This window comes from Sus scrofa, chromosome 15, assembly GCF_000003025.6.
Source record: "Sus scrofa isolate TJ Tabasco breed Duroc chromosome 15, Sscrofa11.1, whole genome shotgun sequence".
NCBI classification, from domain to species: domain Eukaryota; kingdom Metazoa; phylum Chordata; class Mammalia; order Artiodactyla; family Suidae; genus Sus; species Sus scrofa.
In genome coordinates this window covers 35769769-35797760 of record NC_010457.5, presented here as the reverse complement: position 1 = coordinate 35797760, position 27992 = coordinate 35769769, and the positions used below count along the sequence as shown (strand labels likewise).

At 37.4% G+C, this 27992-nt stretch overlaps 1 protein-coding gene and 1 pseudogene across 1 annotated transcript in view; one reads left to right on the top strand and one right to left on the bottom strand.

Annotated features, from left to right (window-relative positions):
- CSMD1 (CUB and Sushi multiple domains 1) overlaps positions 1 to 27992 on the top strand; it is a 1882041-nt gene that overhangs the window by 446002 nt on the left and 1408047 nt on the right.
- Positions 3445 to 4305, bottom strand: LOC100523999 (annotated as a pseudogene).

The following is a 27992-nucleotide window of genomic DNA, read 5'->3' as shown; positions in this document are numbered from 1 at the left end:
AAGAGGAATGCACCTGGGGGTGCAGCTGCTTTCAACATGTCTGCAATTACCCTGACAATTGGGAATCAGTTAAAAAATAGACATGCTCTGCAGACAGGTAGATGGAAAATCAAATACCTAATTGCAGGGATTTTTAAAAACCATTTGGTTGGGGGGGGGTGGCAAAGCCATTTGCATCTATTACTAATCAAATCGTATTTAATTATATGTTGAAAAATAAAAGCTTGTGCTTGGTATTCAGTGTGAAAGGAAAGGAATTTGCTTTTTGTGTGCATGCCTGGCATTTCCATTCTGAGGGCTTATCTCTTTACATGAATGCAATTAGATTGATTTTATATTTATATGAAAGTTGGAAATGTTATAGCATAACAAAATGATAGACTGCATCTTAAAAGAACAACATAAATATTCAGTGAACAATGAAAAATGAGTTTGTTTCTTAGGGTGATATTAAAATAAAATGAGGCCTATACAGGATTAAATGGAAAAGTGTATCTTTTTCAGTGGTTTTCATGGAAGTAATTATTCATTTTCATATTCAACATAGAGTATACATTAAATACTAGTTTCTGATGGGTGCATTAGGCCCAACAGAGACCCTTGTTGAAATCTACAATCCTAGAAATTTTGCACTATCTGACATACCCTCATCATTAAAGCAAATGAACTAAGAAAATTCCAATTCTTTCTTTGCCCTGTGCCTTTTATATAATAAATTGCAAGGCTTGGCCATAATCCACATGTGGTAGAGTAGTGGATTGCTTGGGAGTGCATGGCCTACATTTGTAAATAAATGTAATTACTCTTCCTTTGTTTTCCAGACCTAACGTAGAATTGTTTTCTAGGCCTTTATTTTGTCGTGACTGAATTACTATCTCAAAGTTCTGCTCCAATATCCAGTCCAATGCCCATTCAGCAGCAACAGCAGAACTTAGTCATTTCTGTTTCTCCTCTGCCTTACTAGCGCTCTATTTTTTAGAATATTAAATTGTGTGGATTCAACTGCTTACTTTCAAAATCACTTTCATCTGAATCTCCTGCTTAGAGCTTCCACTCTAGGTAAGACAATTTTTCAATTTCTTATATGGAAGTCAGTCATTCATTTTGCAGATGCACTCATTGGCTACAATAGGTTTAATAATTTTTTTTTGTTTAACCTTGGGGAAATAGTAATGAATGCAGCTTTGTTGAGGGATCATAGCCTATTCAAGGATATAAAAACCATTCCATAAAACTAGAGTGGAGTGTGCGTATAGCGCTGCTGTGCAGTGAGGCTCATGCAAAGAATGAAGGAGTGTTTTTATGTTATAATAAGTAATTGCATTTCACTCTAAAAGTAATTTACACATTTAAAGTGGGAGAGTCATATTTTTAGCTAACTGATGAGATTCCTGGCTGAGGCAGTGTGGGAAATGGATTGGAGAAAGGCTTGCCATGAGGCTTTCGTAGTTAATCACATGAAAAATGATGACACCCTGGTCTCAGGTAGCAGCCACAGGCAGGGCAGTACTGAGGCCATGTGAAGGGCTTGCTGATATACTGGCATCTAGCATGGCAACTGGGCTGGTTGGTAGACACAGGAGGTGGCCACTTTGATGGGATCCCTTTGAAACTGGTGAATGGGTATTTGTGTGCTGAGTTTTTTGTGGCTATAACATGTACAAGTGGACAAGCCTTCAGGGAAATTGTATGTAAATCTGGAGCTCAGGTGAGACATCTCATGTAATGTAAATAAAGATGTGCAGATGGATGTCAACTTCATGGATGTAGTGAGGTTGTTTTGGACATACAGTGTATAAGGAAGTCATGGACTTGAGAACACTTGTAGGATTTCACTTCCACAAAGTCTCGAATGAACTTTGGGAAATAGCAGCAGAAAATACGATGGGGGAGGCTGATGACCGTGAGCCCACAGTGAGAACTGGAGTTGGCAAGCAGAGAGGCCTCTGTGGACTCAACTGTGAAGGGAAGGAGGCAGGTGGGGTGGCTGCCAGAAGGGGATGGGCTGCATGGGAGACATCTTTTGTTTGAGAAGGGTAGACATGAATATATTAGATGATGGAGAAAAGAGGAGACATTATAAATAGAAGTAGAGAGGATAATGGATAAAATGAACATGCTGAGAACTACACACTCTGTGGTCCAGACAAGGATGAAAGTTTTTGCCTGCTGGAAGGAGAATGGCTGCTTTGAAATGGGTTTGAGCATGGTGAATGGTCCTGGGAACAGATAAATTTTTCAGTGAATGACTGAAAAGTTGAAGAATTTTTTCCTATCTGGTATCGATTTGAATTGAGAAAATAGTGTGTATCTGATGACATAAGTAGGAAATCTGAAGATGTCCTTTTACTTGGCTGTGGACCACACACACTTCATCTGTTCCCAGAAAGTCTGTTACTTGCATCACTATGACTCAGTCTTTCATCTCTGTTATATTTCTATATGTGTTGGTTTTCCCCCATTTTCATAAGATCTTTGTATCTATATTAAAAAAAAAATACCTAGGAAGATAGGTGGTAGGTCTCTTCCCTCCTATTTTCAAAGCTCTCCTAATATTTAGTGCTCTGGTTAATCAATACATAAATTTAAATGGTACTGACTGAAAATTCTGTAGCTGGGGGAGAATGAAATGACTGAAGCATATATATATATGTCTATAAAGAACTTTCTTGGTGTTAAAAACTACTAAATCAGATTGCAACAGGTACTTAATTTCATATTGATGATAACTGCAAAGTAACTGTAAATTTCCTCTCATTTAATAGCTAGTAAAACTCAAACTCAGTTGTCCAGTTTTAGCTATTACTTGCAAATACAATTTAAGCCAAAGTCCATTTGACTTTCAAACCTATGCCACATTCCCTCATTACATAATTTTATACATGTGTTATACCCACCACACACACACAGTTTAAAAGTGTATGTGCTTTCAGATACTTATGTCTTTAATACACATAAAGCACATTACACATATAGCTATAAATAATGAGAAACAAATTAGTTTTAAGCTTTTCATTTTTTTTCCTGAATTTCAATATGGGAAAAGTCAGAGAATGCTTTTAAAAATTTCAGTTTATCCTAATGCTGTAAGATAAACCTATGCCCAAGGATAAGTTTAAAATGGTATATGGGGAGTTCCCGTCGTGGCGCAGTGGTTAACGAATCCGACTAGGAACCATGAGGTTGCGGGTTCGATCCCTGCCCTTGCTCAGTGGGTCAAGGTTCCGGCGTTTGCCGTGAGTTGTGGTGTAGGTCACAGACGCGGCTCGGATCCTGCGTTGCTGTGGCTCTGGCGTAGGCTGGTAGCTACAGCTCCGATTCGACCTCTAGCCCGGGAACCTCCATGTGCCGCAGGAGCGGCCCAAGAAATGGCAAAAAGACAAAAAAAAAAAAAAAAAAAAAAAAAAAAAAAAAAAAAAAAAAAAAAAAATAAAATGGTATATGGTATGTAGTTTTATTTAAATTTGGACATAGAACTTATGAATAGGTCTTTCTAGATGTAATTAAAGTATATTCTTTCATATTTAGAGGGGAGTTGTGTATTTGCCTTTTTTAAAAAATTAAAAAAAAGGAAATGTCAAATTTAATTTAAAGGAAAAAACCCCAGAAATTGTCTGAAAAGCAATGGAGCAAATCAGTTCCTGAAAAAGCGTTCTGCATCTTGGTGGTCATATTTATTGGAAGAGTTGGAGAAAAATAAAAATGCCATTTAGCTTAAGAATTTCTGAGTTATTTGCAAATTAACTTATTTCAGGAGTGGAAGAATTCTTAGTTATTTCCTAATATCGAAATGTACTCAGGTATCTCTTTTGGGTGTCTTCTGCATTTAAAGAAGCTATCACACAACATCTCCCATTTCCATCCAGAATAAATTCTTTGTTTCAGCCAACTCTCAATGGTGGGGCAACTAGCCAAACACCATCTACCTGGACAAAGACCAGTGGAATATTCTGTTTTGTTAATTTGTATATCTCTTCCTATGTTTCTTCATCAGTTTCTATACTTGTCACAGACTCTTCCAAATCTGCCAATATCGTATTTAAGTGCTGGTCATAAGCATGCAAGCTGCCCTGAAGCTCTCTGTCATTTCTCATTTTCACATATATTCACTCAGAAATAGCCAGGGACTATTCTACAGTGTTGGTAGTTTGTTGCTGGCCCACATTGCTTGCCATGTTTCAAACCCTGTGCCTGTATTTGCCTTTTTAAAAAAACTGACATTTTTTTAAATATTTTTTTATTCCCACTGTACAGCAAGGGGATCAGGTTATCCTTGCCTGTATACATTACAATTACATTTTTTCCCCCACCCTTTCTTCTGTTGCAACATGAGTATCTAGACATAGTTCTCAATGCTATTCAGCAGGATCTCCTTGTAAATCTATTCTAAGTTGTGTCTGATAAGCCCAATCTCCTGATCCCTTCCACTCCCTCCCCCTCCCATCAGGCAGCCACAAGTCTCTTCTCCAAGTCTATGATTTTCTTTTCTGAGGAGATGTTCATTTGTGCTGGATATTAGATTCCAGTTATAAGTGATATCATATGGTATTTGTCTTTGTCTTTCTGGCTCATTTCACTCAGTATGAGATTCCCTAGTTCCATCCATGTTGCTGCAAATGGCATTACGTCATTCTTTTTTATGGCTGAGTAGTATTCCATTGTGTATATATACCACCTCTTCCGAATCCAATCATCTGTCGATGGACATTTGGGTTGTTTCCATGTCCTGGCTATTGTGAATAGGGCTGCAATGAACATGCGGGTACACGTGTCTCTTTTAAGTAGAGATTTGTCTGGATAGATGCCCAAGAGTGGGATTGCGGGGTCAAATGGAAGTTCTATGTATAGATTTCTAAGGTATCTCCAGACTGTTCTCCATAGTGGCTGTACCAGTTTACATTCCCACCAGCAGTGCAGGAGGGTTCCCTTTTCTCCACATCCCCTCTAGCACTTGTTATTTGTGGATTTATTAATGATGGCCATTCTGACTGGTGTGAGGTGGTATCTCATGGTAGTTTTGATTTGCATTTCTCTTATGATAAGCGATGTTGAGCATTTTTTCATGTGTTTGCTGGCCATCTGTATATCTTCTTTGGAGAACAGTCTATTCAGGTCTTTTGCCCATTTTTCCATTGATTGATTGGTTTTTTTGCTGTTGGGTTGTATAAGTTGTTTATATATTCTAGAGATTAAGCTCTTGTCAGTTGCATCATTTGAAACTATTTTCTCCCATTCTGTAAGTTGTCTTTTTGTTTTCTTTTTGGTTTCCTTTGTTGTGCAAAAGCTTTTCAGTTTGACGAGGTCCCATGGGTTTATTTTTGCTCTAATTTCTATTGCTTTGGGAGACTGACCTGAGAAAATATTCGTGATGTTGATGTCAGAGAGTGTTTTGCCTATGTTTTCTTCGAGGAGTTTGATGGTGTCCTGTCGTATATTTAAGTCTTTCAGCCATTTGGAGTTTATTTTTGTGCATGGTGTGAGGGTGTGTTCTAGTTTCATTGCTTTGCATGCAGCTGTCCAGGTTTCCCAGCAATGCTTGCTGAATAGACTTTCCTTTTCCCATTTGATGTTCTTGCCTCCCTTGTCAAAGATTAATTGACCATAGGTGTCAGGGTTTATTTCTGGATTCTCTATTCTGTTCCATTGGTCTGTCTGTCTGTTTTGGTACCAATACCACACTGTTTTGATGACTGTGGCTTTGTAGTATTTCTTGAAGTCTGGGAGAGTTATGCCTCCTGCTTGGTTTTTGTTTCTCAGGATTGCTTTGGCAATTCTGGGTCTTTTGTGGTTCCATATAAATGTTTGGATTGTTTGTTCTAGTTCTGTGAACAATGTCATGGGTAATTTGATAGGGATTGCATTGAATCTGTAGATTGCTTTGGGTAGTATGGCCATTTTTACAATATTGATTTTCCCAATCCAGGAACATGGAATATCTTTCCATTTCTTTACACCTTCTTTGATTTCTTTGATTAAAGTTTTATAGTTCTCGGCATGTAGGTCCTTTACCTCCTTGGTCAGGTGTATTCCGAGGTATTTGATTTTGTGAGGTACAATTTTAAAAGGTATCGTATTTTTGTATTCCTTTTCTAATATTTCGTTGCTGGTATACAGAAATGCAACTGACTTCTGAATGTTCATCTTATATCCTGCTACTTTGCTGAATTTATTAATCAGTTCAAGTAGTTTTGGGGTTGAGTCCTTAGGGTTTTCTATGTATAGTATCATGTCATCTGCATACAGTGACAGTTTGATCTCTTGTCTTCCTATATGGATGCCTTTTATTTCTTTTGTTTGTCTAATTGCTGTGGCTAAGACTTCCAAAACTATGTTGAAGAGCAGTGGTGAGAGAGGGCATCCCTGTCTTATTCCAGATTTGAGTGAGAAGGCTTTCAGTTTTTCCCCATTGAGTATTATATTTGCTGTGGGTTTATCATAAATGGCTTTGATTATATTCAGGAATGTTCCCTCTATACCCACTTTGGCGAGGGTCTTGATCATGAATGGATGTTGAACTTTGTCAAATGCTTTTTCTGCATCTATTGAGATGATCATATGATTTTTGACCTTTTTTTTGTTAATGTGGTGTATGATGCTGATTGATTTGCATATGTTGAACCATCCTTGTGAACCTGGGATGAACCCAACCTGGTCATGGTGTATAATTTTTTTGGTATGTTGTTGGATTCTGTTGGCTAAGATTTTGTTGAGAATTTTTGCATCTATATTCATCAAAGATATTGGCCGATAGTTTTCTTTTTTGGTGGTATCTCTCTCTGGTTTTGGAATGAGGGTGATGGTGGCCTCATAGAATGTCTTTGGGAGTATTCCTTCTTCTTCAACCTTTTGAAAGAGTTTAAGGAGGATGGGCACCAATTCCTCTTTATATGTTTGATAGAATTCACCTGTGAAGCCATCTGGTCCTGGACTTTTATTTGTAGGGAGTGATTTTATGACCTCTTCAATTTCATTTCTAGTGATCGGTCTGTTCAGTTGGTCTGTTTCTGCTTGATTCAGTTTTGGCAGGCTGTGTGATTCTAGAAAATTGAAAATTGACATTTTTTAATTCTGTCAATTAATCGCAATAAAATTGAAGACAATTTCTATGTTAAATTGCAAGGAAATTTTTAAACACAGTGCAGAATATTCTAATAGTTATCAGACTAACAAGGTTTTAAAAAAACTGATTCAGTAACAACTGGACATTCTACATGCAGGAAAAAAAAAGAAAGAAAAAGAAGAAATGTAGACAATGATCTTAAGTCTTTTATAAAATTAACTCAAAATGGATCATAGACCTAAATGTAAAATGTGGAACTGTTGAACATCTGTTTAACATCTGTCAGATAAAATTGAGATGACCTTGTGTTTGGCAATGATTTTTTTAGATAAAATACTAAAGGCATGATCCTTAAAATAAAACATTGATGAATTGTCTTCATTCTCATAAAAGGTTGATTTCTGTGAAAGACAATGTTAAGAGAATAGAAAGATGAGCCACAGACTAGGGAAAAACATTTGCAAAACATCTGCAACATACTTGATAAATATTTGTGTAGAAGATATACAAAGAACTCTTAAAATGCAACAATTAAGAAAATAAATGACCCAATTAAGAATTAGGCAAATCAGGAGTTCCCATCATGGCGTAGCGGAAACAAATCACACTAGGAACCATAAGGTTTTGGGTTTGATCCCTGGCCTGGATCGGTGGGTTAAGGATCTGGTGTTGATGTGAGTTGTGGTGTGGGTTGCATATGAGGCTAGGATCCTGTGCTGCTGTGTCTGTGGCATAGGCCAGCAGCTATAGCTCCCATTGGACCCCTAGCCTGGGAACCTCCATATGCAGAGGGTACATCCCTAAAAAGCCAAAAAAAAAAAAAAGAGAAAGAACTAGGCAAAATAGCTGAACAGATATTTCATCAAAGAAAACAATAGATGGCCTCTAAGCAAGTGAAAAGATGCTCCACATTACAGATCATTAGGGAAATGCAAATAAAACACCTATTAGAGTGTCTGAAAACTGAGATACTGACAACCCAGATACTGTTGAGGATGCAGAAAAATAGGAACTTTAATTCATTCTAGTGGAAATGCAAAATAAATACAACCACTTTGGAAAGTAGTGGGGTAGTTTCTCCTGGGGCTAAACACAGTTATACTGTACAATCCAGCAGTACTAGTATTTACCCAAATGAGTTTAAAATTTAGGGACACACAGAATTCTGCATATGAATATTTATAGCAGCTTTATATGTAATTGCCCCCAAATTGGAACCAGCCAAGATGCCCTTTACTAGGTAAATGGATAAACAAACTATGGTACATCCAAACAATGGAATATTATTCAGCACTGTAAAGAAATGATCTAGCAAGCCATGAAAAGACTGAAGGACTGTAAATATATATTAAGTCAAAGAAGCCAATCTGAAAGACTAGACAGTGTATGATTCTAACTATATCACATTCTGGAAAGGATAAAAGTAGGGAGACTGTAAAAAATAAATTGGTGGTTTCCAGGGCTTTAGAGAAGGAGGGAAGAAGACAGGGGGAGCACAGGGGACTTTAGGGCAGTGAAACTACTGTCATGGTGGACACATGTATACATTTGGTGAAACCTGCAGAACAGTAGAACACGGACTTAACATAACCCTAATATAAACTATAGATTTTAGTTAATAATAATATATCATGTTGGTACACTTGCAGCAAATGTACCACACTAAAGCAGTATATTAATAATAGGGGAAACTTTGCAACAGGGGCAAAGGATTTATATGGAAAGTCTCTTTTCACTCAGTTTTTCTGTAAACCTAAACCTACTCTAAAAACAGTGTACTCATTTATAAAAAGTGGGTTAGAAATTGCAGCATACTATGACTACACATATATGGAGGCAGGTGCACTGGAAAAGCACTAGATAAATATACAAACATGCTAATATATTGGTGTTAGGGTCATAGAAATGCATAATTTTGTCTTTCCTTAACTTGCTAATATTTAGTAAGAGGTTCATGTTATATTTAATTTGTAAAATATTCATAACTACAAAAGGTTTACCTTGCGCTTTTCTTTTTCTCATGAGTGCCTATTGAATTATTTTTAATAGAAATAATTGCTTTCTGACTTCTAAGAAATTCTAACTGAATTCTACCCTGTTAAATAATCTTGGTTTATAGTGATTTATATTTGTCTCCCTTATCTCGTCTTGGAACAGAGCAAAGAAGTTTTCTTGAACAAATAGCATCAACAATACATATAAAACACAGGGCAAAAATAACCCCACCCCTTTATCTCTAACTTAGAAAAATATTTTAAAGAAATCTTCAAGAATTGTATTTCAGAGGGAGTTTTGAAGAATTGATCTGGCCACCTATTCCACTCCCACTTTGTTCTGTCTTATGAACACAGTGGTGACATTTTCTATCCCATTGTTCCCCAAACTGAGTTTTTTAAATGGTTATTTTTCTGGAAGAAAACAAAACAAAACAAAATATCAAAAATGAATTTAAGAAACACTTGTTTCCCTTTAGAGAATCACCATCGATATTAATATAGTAATGATGCTACTTAATGTTGTGTGTCTACTAACCCCCCCAAATAAAAAAGTATTTGAATTTGAATGTTTTTTTCCATGAATAACATTGTGATATATTTTTCTTTGAGAAAGATTTAGAGCTGAATGTTGTAAGGATCTGGATTCTCTATCGCACTTCTTTGCCCAAACTATTGTTGGTTGTTCTGAAAAGAGCAGTTACTGCTCTTGCTGAGAAGCTAGAAAGTCCCCATGGACACATGGCTTTGCTCTCTGGGACCATGTGTGCTCCTAGCCCTGCTGTTCCTCCAGCTCCAATTAGTTATCCTCATGCTGACACCCCAGGTGTGCCAATATCAATCCTAAACAAATGGATGGAGTGAACTAAGGTGAAGCATCTTCCGGTCTCCCTCAGCATTTTATTTTGCTAGTGCTATTATACTTTTGTTGGGATTTATCAAGAATTCTGCTGATATTTGTCAAACCAGGTGATAAGAAAGTGATTTCTTATGGGACGTGACACTTTCGTCCTGGTGATTCCCCACTTGGAATTGCAGAGTGGCAGGCAGAATGTACACAATAAATAACACACTGGGAAATCGTCTCGTGTATGTTGTACATCAAAAGTAGTACCCCATGTCATTATCATAAAACTGTACAGAATAGTCTCCGTCATCATTCCCTTGCTCCAGATTAAGAAACCGAGATTAACAGAGATTGATTGATGTGTTGTCCATCACAGAGTAGTAGTTAGTGGCAGTGCCTTCCACATCCCTAGATTAGCAATTGAAAATACTTCATTTCATGAACTTGAGCCCAGACACGCATATGGGCTCATTGTAATGGCTGAAAATCAATTCACATGATTCTCAACTCTCCAGATTGTTTCTTAGGAACATAGAAATGGCCTTAGTGTTGATAATAGTCAAATTTGTGGAAAGTTTTGTTAAGGAATAGGAAGCATGTAAATAGTTTTAGATTTTGCTGGGTTTTTTTTTTGGGGGGGGTGTCTTTTTTTTTTTTTTTTTTTTTTGTCTTTCTTGGGCGGCATCCATGGCCTATGGATGTTCCCCAGGCTAGAGGTCCATTTGGAGCTGTAGCCGCTGGCCTACGCCAGAGCCACAGCAACGCAGGATCCGAGCCGCATCTGCGACCTACACCACAACTCGTGGCAACGCTGGATCCTTAACCCGCTGAGCAAGACCAGGGATCTAACCGGCAACCTCATGGTTCCTAGTCAGATTCATTAACCACTGAGCCACAACAGGAACTGCAGATTTTGCTGTTTGACAGTCACCAAGACCCTTTACCATGGATGCCCTGTGATACAGGAACTACATGTGTATTTTGGACTAGAGTCTCATAGAAGTAGAGGCAGAGGAACACAGAAATTAAGAGCCAGACTGCCTGTGTCACTGCATTTTGGACAAGGTCTTCCCTTTCTTTGCCTCAGTTGCACCATTGGTAAAATGACATTAATTATAATAGCTACTTTTCTGGGCTGGCAGGATTAAATAATGTGAATATACAGTGCTTAGTGCTTGTCACGTTAGAGTCTTGAAAAATGACGGTAATTGCAATGAGCTCATAATTACCCAGGAATTTGCTGAAGCCTTCCTGATCTTTTGATACTGTAATTTGCTTCCTTTCCTTGGCACCATTACATTGTTTTCACCTTTATTACAGCACTTGTTATCTTTCTTTAAAACTGAAGTTTAGTTGATTTCTAATATCATGTTAATTTCTGCTGTACAGCAGTTATTGAGTTATATGCATATATATATTGTTTTAAAAATATTCTTTTCCATTATGTTTTATCATAGGACATTGATACAGTTCTCCATCCTATACAGAACCTTGTTTATCTCCTCCATGTATAATAGTTATGTCTGTTAACCTCAACCTCCCAGTCCATCCCTCTCCCCCAGTCCATCCTCCCCCAACCCTCAGGAACCACAAGTCTGTCTTCTGTGTCTGTGGTGTGTTTCTTTTCTGTAGATAGATTAATTTGTATCCTATTCTAGAGTCCACATATAAGTGTGATATCATATGATATTTTGTCTTTCTCTTTATGACTTGCTTCACTTAGTATGAGAATCTTTATTTCCATCCATGTTGCTGCAGATAGCATTTTTTGTTCTTTTTTATGGTTGACCATTATTCCATTGTATATATGTACCACATCTTCTGTATCAATTCATCTGTTGATGAACATTTAGCTCATTTCTATGTCTGGGCTATGGTGAACAGTAGCACTTATTATCTTTGAAACAATGTCTTTCCATCTCTGCCCCAAAATTTTGGGATGTTTGTGGTCAGGAATGGTATCTCATTCTCTGTATCAGTTGTATCTGCCATATTGTCTGGCATGAAGTAAAAGTTCAAAACAGTTACTTTCTTTCAAATTCTTTACCCCTAACTTGAGTGGTATCTCTGATGCTTCACCTCCCACCCCCACCACTTCCAATTTTTATATATTCATGTATCTCTTATGTGGTACAAAGACAGTAATACATGAGAGTAATTCTGGAGAAGCAAACTAGAAGTTTGTAAGTATATCTCACCCCCCCAGTCCTAACATTTTTGAAAGAAAAAGTGGTTTATCTGTCCTTTCTACAAAATGACACCTCAAATAATGCAGTGCCTCTTTTTGCCTCTGTTCAGTGTCAGTGCTATATTTAAAACAAACAAACAAACAAAAAATCAAACAAAAAAAAAAACCGAATGTTGAGAGTGAGTATCAAGAAAGAAAAATGTCCTGTCTGGGAGAGGAGAATGCTGATAGGTCCTGCTGCCTCTCTGGTGGAGAAGTTCATATATTTTGCAGAATACTTTGGACCTTTGAAGTGTCAAACTGTAGATGAAGTTATTGGACAAGATTTGAATAAACACTGTCTAGTAAAACAGAGTCCATGATACAGGCAACTTCTGGTATTTTAAAGAATTGCTCCCCAAATTTGAATGAATATTTGCCTTTTCTTATCATTGGGATTAGAGACATAAAATGTAATAATTTATTAGGGCTACCATAGCAAAGTACTTCAAACTGGGTGCTCAAATATAAGAATTTATTTTTTCATAGGTCTGGAGGCTGGAAATCCAAGATTGGGGTGGTGGTAGGTTGGGTTTTTCCCAAGGCCCTTCTCCATGGTGTGCAGATGGACCCCTTCTCTGTGTCCCCAGGTCATCTTTTCTCTGTGCACAGGCATCGCTGGGGTGTGTGTGTGTGTGTCCAAACCTCCACCTCTTGTAAGAACACTGGTCATATTGGATTAGGAGGCTCCCTGAGGGCCTCATTTTAACTTACCATCTCATTAAGGGCCCGTTTCCAAATGTAGGCATGTTCTGAAATACTGGCATTTAAGGCTTCAACATATGAATTGTCAGGGGATTCAGCTCATAGCACAGTTTTGTAAATAAAACTAAAATTATTGTGTTAATTTTACAGTAACAGAAAATAATACTTTACACAGAAAGCTTGGCCATTTGAGGGTTTTGATAGTTTTCTGTGCAGGTTTCTACAACATATATTTATTCAAAATTTTTGACTAAGAGACTATATTTCATGGACTGAAGAGGATGTAAAGATAAATAAGTACTAGCTCCTCACCATCATCCATCTTCTTCCAGCCAAGTAGATACTAGAATAGAAATAACCCTAAGATGTAAACTATCCTCTACATGTAGAACGTAGGTAGACAAAGTGGTGATTCAGGAAGAAAGTGGTTCCTTCCACCTGCAGTTGGAGACATTATAGAAAAAAGACAATCTAAGTTGAGTTTTAATCAAAATATGTGTTTTAAGAAGAAAGATCCAATGGGATAAAAGCAAGGACCATAAAGAAGGAGTAAAAACCAAGAGGACAGTTGCAGAGAATGAAGATGGCTTAGTTTAATTTGGCCACAGAGGGTTGGCAAAGAGATGCAGTTGAACATTCCCAGTGGATCCAATTCGGAGATGACATGGGAGTTCAGGGGAAGGAGTTTGCATGGTACATGGTAGATGACATGAAGTTACTGAAGACTCTTGGGAAGAAACTCAACATGGGTCAACATAGTTTAGGAACTTGAGAATAGACTAGGTGAGAGATGAACAAGGTTACAGAGGAAGAGTGAAGCCTTGATTAACCTCAATACCTCTAGCTGTGTGAAAGCTTGGCCAGTGTTAATGACCAAGTAAATGGGAAGGGTGAGACAAGAGTTGGGAAATGGTCATTGGAGATTACAGTGGTGGGTGTCTGTTAAAGGGATTTGGAGGCTGAGAAAGGGACAACGAAGCCAGAGAGAGGTTCAGCTTCCCACCTATCAAACCGAGAGGAAGAGTGGTGCCAGGTGTTAGCACAGATCTCTGCAGCGTCTGCAGGCATCACCTGTGGCAGTCAGGATGGGGTGAAGGAGCTGGAAAGTAGCACTGAGGTTTTAGCACTGGTAGCCTCCCTTTGTAGCCCATATCCTGAGGCAGAAGGTGACCCAGAAAAGAGTTTGAGAGAAACATTTCATCCTCTACTTTAGAATCATAGCTATTTCCATTTTGATAAGCAGAAACCTAAGCCCTTCTAGAGAGGAAGCTAGAGTGAAAACATCCTAAAATATTATAGACTAAATGGCTAAAGACAAAACTTTTTTTTTTCCTTTCTAAGATCTCAATAATTCAGAGAAAGAGCGAGGTTGTTTTTCCCTGTAACAGTTTTATTAAGCAACATTTCTCAGTCCTTTAATCATTTATGTTTATTGCATACTTATGGTTTATCAACTCACCTATTTCTCAGGCTCTTAACTCTCGAAGCAGTGTAATGTTAGGAAAATGTTTTAAGTTTTGCTAAATACCATGTTAACTCATTTTGCATAACTAACAAGATTGAGATTTCACTTATAGAAAACTTTGTGGGAGGGTGGGTTGAGGGCAAGCTATTTCCTAGTGTTTTCTTCCACGTAGTTTTAAAGTCAACTTGTTTGGAAGCTGATTAAAAATATAACCCCATCATAAATGATTGTTCTATATAATGCGCACTTCAAAAACATTAATGCTGATCCACGGGTTTAGTAAAAGAAATATGGGAGTCCATTGAGTCTAAAAATGTCTCAAAAGATATATTTTACACCCCACATATGGATACTACCTTCCAGAAATATTGCATGTGAAAGCATAATGCAATATTTAATGCCTGGTGACTTATGGTTCTGGCAAACCTCAAGTGTGGAAATGCTGCAAAATAATTCAAATCGCATACTAATTCACAGAAATCCATTTTTAGCTTCTTCCAAAGAATACACTAAGCTTAAAGGTCATCATGTAACATGTCTTAAATTTAAAAATAAACCAAATATTTTTCTGGCACCTGACATTGTTGATAGTGGCAATGATATCAGAGAAGGGAGCAGGGTCTTTTATTTATTTTAGCTGAGTTTAGAATTGAAGCCAGAATTAGTGTGATTTTTTAATGAACAAATAAAGCTTTCCATAGTCAGTATGAACTTTCAGTAATTCCCCTTGTGGCACAGTGGAAACGAATCTGACTAGGAACTGTAAGGTTTCAGGTTCAATCCCTGGCCTGGCTCAGTGGGTTAAGGATCCACCATTGCCTGAGCTGTGGTGTAGATCACAGATGCGGCTCAGATCTGGCATTGCTGTGTAAGTGGTACAGGCTGGCGGCTATAGTTCTGATTAGATCCCTAGCCTGGGAACCTCCATATGCTGTGGGTGTGGCCCTAAAAAGACAGACAAAAAAACAAATGAATTTTCAGATGGAAATATTATTTAAAAACAAATATAAAATTGGGAACTGACAGATGCTCATTTGAAAAGCACCTATGTGCTTTCATTTCTATGCTCTATATTGTGTATACATAATAGTCTATCATATCTTCTAGCTAAGTAACCTGAGGTGGATAACTTCTTTGAGCCTCTATTTCCTTATCTGTAAAATGGAAGTGAAAATAATCACTTCCCTAAACTACTGGACAGATGAATTGATAGGATGTGTGTTGAGTGTCTAACCCAGGGGCTGGCACTGGGGAAGGGTTGCCATTTATGCCTTCATTTGGAAGTGCAGAGAAAACCTGAACTCTGGAGAGGCTGTCATGTGTGTGTTCTTGCAGTGGTGGGATCAGGGATTGAACTCCAAACAAGAGGGACTGGGGAAGAATAAGAACACGCACCATATCAAAGTATCAAATATAAAGACAAGACTCCCAAATGGAACCATGTCTACTTAGAGGTGACACCAGAACTGTCAGATGCCTGTATCAAATGACTATGTAACAAGCTCTTGGACATTTTATATAAGATTGATGGATACATAGCAAAAACCTTTTTTTTTTGTCCGCGGCATATGGAGGTTCCCAGGCTAGGGGTCTAATCGGCGCTGTAGCCACTGGCCTATGCCAGAGCCACAGCACTGCGGGATCTGAGCTTCATCTGTGACCCATACCACAGCTCAGGCAAAGCCAGATCCTTAACCCACTGAGCAAGGCAAGGGAATGAACCCACATCCTCATGGTTCCTAGTAGGATTCCTTAACCACTGCGCCATGATGGGAACTCTGCAAAAACCTTCTTTAGGATTGTTTGAAATAGTAGGCAATTGACAGTGAGGTTGATATTCAGTGATAAGATTCAAATGAAAAGGCATGACTGTCGATCGTGTATCCGCCTCAGAGTACAGGTGTTCAAAGCAAATTAGTCTGTCAAGGTAAGTTAGTGAATGTAAGGCTTTTCTCACAAAGAGAATAATGAGAAAATAAGCATCTGAATCCTGTATGATATGCCAGCACTGTGCAAAGGCACTGCTTTTTTGTTGGAATCATTCATGATTCTGTTGGGTAGATAAAGCTTTGAAAGCCCTGTCCTACAGGTTCAAGGCTCAGTAGTCCTTCTCTCCAGTTTTTATCATGGCTGTGTTTAAGGATCAATACTTTTGTCTGAACATAACTTGATTGAATCCTCAAGCAAGAATGAAAGCGATGCTAATCAATAATATGCTTGAGATGCTCATAGAATAGTATCAGATAATGTTCCAAGAAAAGCCCAGACCATAAAATTTTCAGCAGAATCTGAAAACTGATTTTTTAATCAAAGTAAATTAAAAACTATTCTGGTATCAGACATAGTGATTCTGGAACATACAAATATTAGCCACATACTAAATAATAAGACTTCTGTTAGTAATAACAGTAATAGCAATAATCCCAAAACAGAAAAAAAAATGTTTAAGCAACATTACATTGTCCTCTGGAAATAAGACAGAATTTGTTAACAGAATATATATATTTTTTAAAGGCATTTATGGGAGTTCCTGTCGTGGCTCAGTGGTTAATGAATCCGACTGGGAACCATGAAGTTTCAGGTTTGATCCCTGGCCTCGCTCAGTGGGATAAGGATCCGGCATTGCTGTGAGCTGTGGTGTAGGTTGCAAACATGGCTCAGATCCCATGTTGCTGTGGCTCTAGTGTAGGCCAGCAGCTACAGCTCCAATTGGACCCCTGGCCTGGGAACCTCCATATGCTTCAGAAGCTGCCCTAGAAAAGGCAAAAAGACAAAAAAAAAAAAAAAAAAAGCATTTATTATGAGTTCCCATTGTGGCTCAATCGTAACGAAACTGACTAGTATCCTTGAGGAGGTGGGTTCAATCCCTGGCCTCTCTCAGTGGGTTAAGGATCCGGTGTTGCTGTGAGCTGTGGTGTAGGTCACAGATAGTGTCTTGGATCCTGTGTTGCTGTGACTGTAGTATAGGCTGGCAGCTACAGCTCCAATTCAGCCCCTAGCCCAGGAACTTCCATATACCACAAGTGTGGCCTTAAAAAGCCAAAGAATACATATATTAAGTTTTACCAATAATAGCATTAATAAAGATAAAAGAAGGTACTATAGAGGCTACTTCATCTGCTGTATTCATGATTATTTGCATCAATTTCAAATATTGTTGAATAAATTAATTTTCCCTTGATTTATTATAGTTTTATTTTTGAAAACTATGGTATGACCCCCCGAATGATAAAATAATACTTATGACTTAATTTAAAAATATATTTATTCATAGTTATTTTCATTGAACTTTCTTTCTTTGATCACACTATGTCTGGTTTAAGTAACATATTATTGGTATTTAAAATAAGACCTTATCCAAGTTTATATGTTATATTAAGAGAATTGCAAAGTAAAATTTGACATATTTCTCTTTCATCTAACTGGTGGAAATACAAAGTTTCACAGCATATTCCACTGATGAGATGTTAGAAAACCCAGCTTATGCACTCACACACAGTTGTTGAGAGTGACAAATACTACATCCCTCTGAAAGGAAACTTGGTGGCATCTAGTTAAATGACAGTCATTATGCTCTACACAGCAAACTATGTTCTAGGAATCTATCCCCAAATGTATACTGGTGAAAGTAAAAATGATATATACTCAAGGCTTTTCATTTCAGCACTATTTATGACAACAAAATATAAATATATAACCTGAACACATTCTAAATATTCACCTTCAGAGCCAATGAACTTACATGCTCAGTGAAGTGCTGTAAGGGCTACTTTTTACAATAGAAAAGATTTCTCTTTGATAGTACTTCATTGTGGATGAACTATAATAAACAATCACTTTTTTGTAGTATGCTGCTATAGAAAGGAAGGTGAAACATCCCTTTATACCATATTGTAATATTTGAGATTTGTTGTTAATTGAAAAAGACAAGATGAGAATAATGTGTATGGGATGAAATTAAACTTTTTGCCAAGGGTGAGGGGATCTATTCTGGTTAAGTTCAAAATCAAAAGGATTCATAAAAACAACAACAATATTACCAAGGTGGGGCTTGAGCATCTGTGATGTTGGTATCCCAGGTGGGTCCTGGGACCAATCCCCCATGAATACTAAGAGATGATTGTGAGCAGTTTTTTAGTTGCCTGCAGATGGGATCAATACCTCTAAGCCCTGCCTTGTTCAAGTTCAACTATAGGGCACATAGATATTTTGACATGTGGGGCATATTCCCCCCCACATAAAAAATGATTTCACATTTTTAAAAACTCTTTTCAAAATATTGTTAATAACATTGGTGTTCTGAGACATTTATCTATTTTAAAGATAAAACACATAATTATATTAATATTGTTAAAATCCAAGCCTTTTGATTTTTTTTTTTTTAGTATAAACAAAGCCAGAGAACTATACAATTAAAGAAGTAAAGTTTAGGGATCCTACGTTTGAATTGGAAGTGTATGGATGGACTTGTGAAGTATTTTATTTTTAAAAAATTACGATTTTATAACTCTCCTGAAGAGCCCTAGAAAATGTTAACCCATTAACAATGAGCACGCCCAGCACCCAGATTATTGTCTCTAAATACTTTTTCCCAAGTAAAGGTATCAGGTCCTTGGAAAATGAATCCAGGGCTTCGGCAAAAATGGAACAGGATGATTCAAGTGCAGACTGACATTTCACACAGCACAGCTATCATGAGTGACCGTGGGTGAACTTGGTGGGATCTTTCTGAGTTCCTATGGCACCAAAAATTAAGCCATTTGAGCCTATAAAGAACACCAATAACAGTGGATTAACATGCACTTGAAAAAAACATCAAAATCAAATCCATAATGACACCAAAAGCAAATAAACAAGCAAGTAAATACATTTCATTGATTGTCCTTGAAAGATCCTAGGGAGCTAACTCATTCTAAAAATATCAGTAAATACATTAAAATAAAATGCTTTTTTTTCATATATAACTACTATTTTTCAGGATAAACAAATAAATGATTCTTTTCCCCTGAATTTTGGTTGTTCTACTAAATTTCCTATCTTATTTGAGGACAAACCTGCCAAGTTGGGGGGTTTTGAAGAATTAACTTATTTATGTTTTGTGATTGATTTCTAGCATAAATACAGATAGACAAAGCCATTAATGCAAGCTTAATTTTCAACAAATACAGTGATTACCTTTCATAAAAATTATAAATAAACCTGTTAAAATGCAGTTTTTTAAATGGTATTTCCAGCATTTCTTTATATATCTTGCATAGATGTAACTGCATTTTATAATTTTCAAATTTGTGCTATTAGAAGAGGTTTTAAAATTGTATATTCTCCCCTAGTCCTATAAGTAGAAATAGAGAAGTAAATTATCGATACATAGGCAAAAGAGTAAAGGCCAGAGTTTGAAAAAACAAGTTACATTTCAGCTGAAAACCATTCATGCAAAGGCAGACATTCACTGTTGAAAGATGATTATTCCAAGTAAGCCTAAGGGTGGAAAAGAGAAAGTCATAGAAATCAGGGTGACTACCTAAGCTGTCTGTCCATGATAATGACACAGCAGAAGGTAGACTTCCTTTTGAGATAGTAGGTGTGACCAGTTAATTGTGTTTGCTGCTGAATTCCCATTCTTTCCTGACAGTTCTTTCAGCTTTAGTGTCCTGATAGGTGTTGTTAAGATTAAGACAGCTTAGTGATGAATTAAACTTATTACATAGATGATAATAGCAGTCTGTCTGTCTGCTCATCCCTTCATCTGTTGAGAGAATTATGTCCTTACATACCCTCTAAATTTAAATTTCTGTAAAGTGGAAGATGAATCCATTTCTTTATACATTTCATTAATTCAATCTGAAAAAACTGACCAATGAAAAGGGATATAAATATAGAGATATAGGGGTGTGTGTGTGTGTGTGTGTGTGTGTGTGTGTATACAGAGAGATATACATATATATACATATATATTTGAAACCCAGAAAAATCACAGTGCCCTTTTGTTAAAATGCCCAAGTATAATACTGTTGCTAATTCTACTGTTTTGAGGTTGTCATCTGCAAATAATTTGTAAACATTTAGATGTCTTTTATTTTTCAAGCATTTACAGCCCCTTTTCAGACTTGCTGTTCATTTTAGGTAAACTGTGAGAAAAATCCCCAAGATAATTATCTTTAAAAAGATCTCCAGCTGTTCTTCAGGAATGGGAATAGTAGCAGGATCCAGCATGGCATCTGCCCATCAGAGCTCACGTGGGTCTTGCTGGAAAAGCGCCTCCTCTTTTGTCTCATCATCCTGAACATATGCATCTCAAAATTCCAAATATCACAGAAAGCCTTTCCAAATGCATTAACTCTGAACCATTTATAATACTTGGCTTCGGGCAGTGACAACCTGCCTTCCTAAATACGGTATTTTGGAGCGAGTGATAATCTTAACTAGAAACTGGCTTCTTGGGAAACTGCTGAACTTTTACATGTTTAAAATAGGAAAATGGAATAGAGAAGTGATACACAATAAAATAGGGATAAACCCTGAAGATGTTACGCTAAGTGGAAGAAGCCAATCGCAAAATGCCACGTACGGTTTGGTTCCACTGACTTGTCCAGACCTGGCAAATCCCTGGAGACAGGAAGCAACCCATGGTTGCCAAGTCCTGGGGGGAGGAGAAAAGCAACAGGACTTCCTCCAGGGGTGAGGATGTTTCAGAAAAGATTGTGGCAATGGCCTTAAAACTCTATGCATAGGCTGAAAAGTACCAAAAGGTGCTCTTCAAGAGGGAGAAGTTTTTGGTATGAAAATTATTGCAAGAAAATGATACAAAAAGGTCTAAAAGAGCTAAACGTTAGAACTAGGTCATCACACAGAGCAATTGCAGGGCTGCTGGCACCATGTGGGTGCCAGGGTCTCAGTGAGTACTGGAGTATAATAAAAAATTATGTGAGACAGACATAGAGAACAGACTTGTGGTTGTGTGGGGGAGGGATGAAGTGGGAGTTTGGGGTTAGAAGGTACAAATTAATGTAAATATGATGGATAAACAACAGGTCCTATTGTGTAGCACAAGGACCTGTATTCAATATCCATAAATCATAATGGGAAAGAATATGAAAAATAACATATAGGAGTTCCCTGGTGGCTCAGTGGGTTAAGGATCCCGTGTTGTCACTGTTGTGGTTCAGGTTTGATCCCTGGCCCAGGAACTTCATGCCATGGCTATGGCCAAAAAAGAAAGAACATATATGTATAACTGAGTCACTTTTCTGTGAATCAGAAAGTCAGGCAACATTATAAATCAACAATACCTTAATAAAAAATTTTTAAAAACCTTAAAAAAATTAGGTGAGACTCTTGGATTCCTGAAAAATAGTGGTAACAGACAAAACACACTGAGTTACAAGAATGAGGGTATTCAGTACTTACGTTTCTTCCAGGTGAAGAGTACTTAATAGGTTTGTTGAGGAATCTCAAAGACTTAAAGATATTTGGTGTTAAAAATAATGGGACTAGGAGTTCCCGTTGTGGCTCAGTGGTTAACGAATCCGACTGGGAACCATGAGGTTGTGGGTTTGATCCCTGGCCTTGCTCAGTGGGTTAAGGATCTGGCGTTGCCATGAGCTGTGGTGTAGTTTGCAGACATGGCTTGGATCCCGCGTTGCTATGGCTGTGGTGTAGGCTGGCAGCTACAGCTCCAATTAGACCCCTAGTCTGGGAACCTCCATATGCTGTGGGAGGGGCCCTAGAAAAGGCAAAAACACAAACAAAACTAAACAAACAAACAAAAATAATAATGGGACTAATAGACAGCGTGCAGATGCAATTAAAGGCACCGAAACGCCTCTGTATGACACTGTCATGGTGGATGCATGTCATTATTCATTTGTCCAAATCCATAGAGTGTCCAACACCAAGAGTGAGCTCTGATATTAAATGTAAACTGTGAACTCATGTGATGGTGACCTGTCCTTGGAGGTTCATCTTTTGCAGCAAAAATACCACCTGGAGGGAGTATTGATAGTCGGAGGGGCTGTGTGTATGTAATGGGAGGGGTACATGGGGAACTTCTCTATCATCCTTTCAGATTTTTAGTTTTTTTCTGTTGAACATAAAACTACTCTAAAAATAGTCTTTAAAAAAATAAATGGTGAGACTTAAGAAAACAAATTGTGGGCCAAATATGTCCATAAGAGAAACATGTTGCCTCATGTCTAATGAGAGGAAAAACAAAGTTACCTCAGTTCTACGCTAATATGAGATGAAAACCCGCCTTTCATTTCTGTAGAACTTCACATTTTACAGGATACTTTTCCATGTAACTGTGTCCTATCCCAACCTTCCAAGGTATATGGGGTGGCTGATGCTCTGCTTTTTATGTAGAAGAGAACATACCCCCACCACCCTGTGGATACTGTGAGGTGCTGAAGCACAAACTAAAAGCAATGGATGCTCTTAAGTCTAAACCCCAAATTTTACTCCTAAGACTATCTCTCTTTCCAGGTGACAAGATAAAAGTTACAGTCCTGATTCTTGCAGCTCATCAGGAAGTGACCTGAATACATTCTGCCGCACATCTGGTTTAGTTATTTTTGTTGTTTTAATTAATGGATTGTCACACAGCCTGTAAGGGGATCATCTATCAATGTGGGCTAAAAACAGCAAATCAACCATAGCAGCACATTACGTGACTATGTATAAGTTTGGGCACAGATCCCGCAAAGATTTTCTACTTGCTAAGTCTAGTCCTACATTTCCCTTCTACCTTTGATGATTCTGCCAGCTTTTCTCCATCAGTTCTGTAGCTAACAGTTAAAATAGTTGCATGCCTCAATGTAAGTCTCCACTAAGAGAAGCAGAGAGCAACAGGCAGCAAGCAGTAAACAGGATCCCTTGTCTTGACATCAAAAGGCATGGTCTAAATCTGAGACTGTTTTTTCTGGTGCATTTTTTTAAAAAAAATTTAAGTGTACTTTTTTTTTTTCATTATTGGAGTAGTTGAGTTACAATGTTGTGTTAGATTTAGGTGCACAGCAAATTGAATCAGTTACACGTAGACATAATCCATTCTTTTTCAGATTCTTGCCCCAGATAGATTATGACAGAATACTGAGTAGATATTTCTGTGTTCTACAGTAGGTCCTTGTTGTTTATCTATTTTATATGTAGTGGTGTGTGTATGTTAATCACAAACTCCTAATTTATCCCTATTCCCAACTTTCCCCTTTGGTAACCATAAATTTGTTTTCAAAGTCTGTGGGTCTGTCTCTGTTTGGTAAATACATTCTTTTGCATCATTTTTTTTTTTTAAATCAGATTTCACATTTAAGTGATACCATTTTCTGTTTGGTTCAGCCACAGTGTCAGTACAACAGGATCGAGTGAAGCTTACTTCACAGTTTTATGGAGAGGAAATAAGGATGAGAGCCCACTGGGAACACAGTAAATTGTCAACACTACTTTTTCGTTTGAATCTGGGTGATGTAGTGCTAAACAGAGCATGACCCACAGTAACAATAGCAACCTTGCTATAAATGTATAGCCTACAAGTGGGCTTTGATTTGTGTTTGCAATCTGTACTCCAGCATTTTCTATGGTAGCCATTCCCAGACTTTTGATATTAGTACTACTTTTAAACTGTGAAATTAGTAATACCCCTACATGAGCATCGCTACTTGGGACATACTTGTACTAAGCATTATTTGTTGCTTATTTGGATTTCAAATGTAACTGGACACCCTGCCTTTTTTATTTTTATTTTTTTTGTTAAATCTGACAACTCTTCCCCAAAGAGATTTTACTTATGTAAGTTAAATGGACCATGTCAAAAATGATGGTTAGGCATTCTGAAATATTGATTCATTAATTTAAAAATAATAGTAAATCCATTGAAAAGTCATATTAATAGCACATTGATATTAACAACATAGTTTAAAGAAAACTCTTTTTGAAAACAAAACAATTAAGAAGTGTTGTTAATTTACATTTAGGCAAAATCTCTAATATCTAACAGAAGACACCTAGACTTTCAGAATTCTTTTGTGCTCAGTCTATGATATTGTGTATCATGTAGCTTTTGGAAAACCCCTGTGCACTCATGAAAACTGAGAAAGGGACCAACAGCATCTTAATAGTCTGCAAAAATAGTTGTGACTTCACAGACCTCTGAAAGTATCTTGAGGTTCCCCTAGGGAGGTACCCAGACTACACTTGGAAGAATCATTCTTCTTTGGCTTTAAGTTGTTGTTCATGTTAGAGAGCTTTCATTCTGTGATCAACTATTCAATACATTTTTAAAGTATATATTCTCACACCTGCTATTGAAAAAATAATGATATTACAGAAAACATGAGTCATTAATAAATCTCACAAAGCCCCAAGGGAAATGCAGTACGTTCAGTGGGGTATTTTATAGGACTTGTTAAACTCAAGGTAATTGCCTTTCCCAAATAGGCAAAGTTTGCAACATTTTAGGTCCTAAAACTTTTGTTAGAACCTTTCTTTGAAGGTAGAATTTTTCACTCTGTGTGTGTATGTTTGTGTTGTCTGAAAATACAACAGTAATTTCATTTTAAAAAGCATTTTTAGATCTGTAGCAGATAATGGTAATTGTCCCCAGGTATTTTGTGTTTTCCACTCACCTCCTGGATTGACAAGACTCATGGAATACATATTTCTTCCTACCTTATTCCCAAGTTCTTCATTCTTATAGAATATAGTTGATGTTATTCATGGGTATTTCTCCAGAAAAATAGGGATTTGGTGGATTTGATGAGCTATAAATGTCTATACTTTGTCTTATCACTGAAGGTAAAATTTGAAATGGGAGGCAGGATCCGTGAACCAAGGATGGGGGTATGTCAAACTCAGTAACATTGGCCTCTCCCTGTACTTGGTACATTTGAGGCCATTTAGAAATCATCTCCAAGGGAGTGAAAGTCAGAAACAGGATATGAAATGCTCAACAATTTGAACACATGCTTGCAAGTTACTGAGAAAAAACTGGGCTTGTACATATGTTCTCAGAAACCTTTATATGGTCATACACCACAAGAGCAGTGAAGTCTAGAGATGAGGAAGCAGACTGACGTGGCCACAGCTACCCCACATGCAGAAGGCAAACCCTTGGTCTGGGTTTCCTTATTTGCCTGTCATATCTGCTTTGATAAAACTAAGAGCTTATAGGATCCAGCAGGACACAGATGGAGGCAACAAATCAATCTTTCCACCTTCTGTATTTGACTATCCAGGACCTGAGCAAGAAGAGCAACCAGGATCTACATGTGTCCAAAGTCATTAATATGATAAATGTTATTATCAGTGCACCTGGGGACAGCTAGTACATTTTATCAATTTCCACATTCTCCTGTACACTTGCAGTATTAAAATCTTATCTGTACTTCTGGGATCTATTACTACACCAGGGGACCCAACCAACTTCTTAAGCAAAAGATGCATCCTTGTGCAAAGAAAAACTTATCTTTATAAACACCTGCTGGTACAGATGATCTGTGTTTTGGAAAAGTGATATCCATTCCTTACATCTCGACACTGATAACTCACCAATTGTGCAAACAAAATCTACTAGAAAGATAGTTGAGGACATTGCGTGGCCTGAAAGTAAGTTCTGGAAAAAGGCATAACCTGACAATGCTAAAAACAAATGGTAATTTCAGTCAGATTTTATTGTTTGGGATAAAATAGTAGAGGAAGACATGTGACAAAAGAGTTGTGGACTTCGTTCTGTTCATTAATGCTAAGCAAAAGAATCATAATACTAATAGTTAATAAAAATGTCAGAACAGAAATGGCTAGAATGACTAATTATGATTTGGGAAGTATCTAGGAAGAATTATTTAAGTCATCAGATAATGTATCTTTCTTGAGGAAGATTTCAAGTGAAATCAAATTAGATTTTTCTAAAAGAAGGCTGTCTTGGATCTAGACATACACAAGGAAGGACAAAGACAAATGTGGGCTTGTGCAGCTCAGGGCCTCAAGAAAGACTATAGGCAAGAGGAAGTGGACAGGCAATGTCTACAGCTGAGTTAGAGCCCATTCTTTAAAAACCAGGGTTGACTAAACTTTTTTTTGATCAATTGTGGTCATTTTCTGAAATTGGTTTTAATTATCTTGTGTCTCCTAGGAAAAAAATACATCAAATTTATTCCCCAGGGTTACAGTTCTTTGACAGAAAATTCATGTAACCCCTTATAACATAAACTATTATTTGTCAAACTTGAAAGCAAATTTAAGCTGTTGTTATAATAAACCTCTTCTTATTTTTCTATTGCTTCTAGAATATTCTTACTAGATGAAGCTCAGAGGTTTTAGTTTATATTCTCAAGAGTGATGTTAGTTAAGTTGGTCTAATAAACATAATAGATGCCCACCAGTGTTTGTGCCAATTCCTTTCCTAATAGAACATAAAATATTTCAATTTTTTGGCTCATTTTCATGCCTATTTCATCAATGTGCACTCTTGTTTGCACAGAATTTACCTGATGTTAAAAAGTCATCAAGCATTTATCATTTGATAATTAAATACAAGCTTTTGGCATGGGGCATATGGAAATAAGATGTAATTCCTGTTATAAGGAAGATACCATTTTCTTCCTGATAGGAATCCATGGAATATTCAATTATTTTGCAAAAGCATTTTTTTTTCTTCTTTTTAGGGCCTATCCTGCAGCATATAGAAGTTCCTGGATTAGGGGTTGAATCAGAGCTGCAGTTGCTGGTCTATGCCACAGCGACAGCAATCCTTGCAGCAACCAACACTGCATTCTTAACCCACTGAGTGAGACCAGGGATTGAACCTGCACTTTATGGATACTAGATGGATTCTTAACCCCCTGAGCCAAAGGGAAACTCCCTGCAGAAGAATTTCTGATATTACACAATAAATTGCATACTAGATATACTTGGTGCTTGCAGAGATATTTTATTTTAAATCTCTTGGCTACTCCTGCATTATTCTAGAACAAAAGTACATGAAGAAGGGGATAGTTTGCCTTACCAAGTTGGTACTCAAAAGCTGCACATGTTATCTCTTAGCACCCCACATTTCCCTTTTCTGTGTTCCTATGTAGCTGTTCTCACTTGGCTAATAACCCCATGTTGCTAAAGTGCCTCCCAAAGTCAAAGCAAAACCTAGCACCAAGATGTATTCACCTTGTTCTTGGCTGAGGCAAATGGAGCTCTCAGCTGCCCTCATGAAGGGACAGGTGAGACAGCTGGCAGGAACAAAGCTGGTCTTATCATGGATATTACACTGGTGACATGAGCTGGACAGAGGAGTCACAGGGAAAGTCTAGCAGTGTGTACTTGTTGCTTTCACCAACACCTGTTGCTTCTAGGTGGTAATTAACAAGCCTCTGGGAAATATCAGCTCTAGACCCTGTTGAGTCATCACTGCTGAACGTTGATAAAGTATGACAGGTTTGCTTAGAGTACTCCTATAGTTTATTTCATTTATGCATCCATGAATGAGGATTTCTCATAACTAGGCTTGCTATCAATTTATTTTAATTTTTTTCTGGTGCAGAAAGAGAAGTTAATTTCCTTTTTCTAAAGCAGTGATGCTGAATTGTTCTTAAGACATGGCTCGTGTGATGTCATAATGTGTAACATGTGTAACACATGTAATATGTGTAACACTATAGCTCAAGGCTATAGTGAGGAGTCCTATTCTTGAGAGCACTAGGAATTAGGGG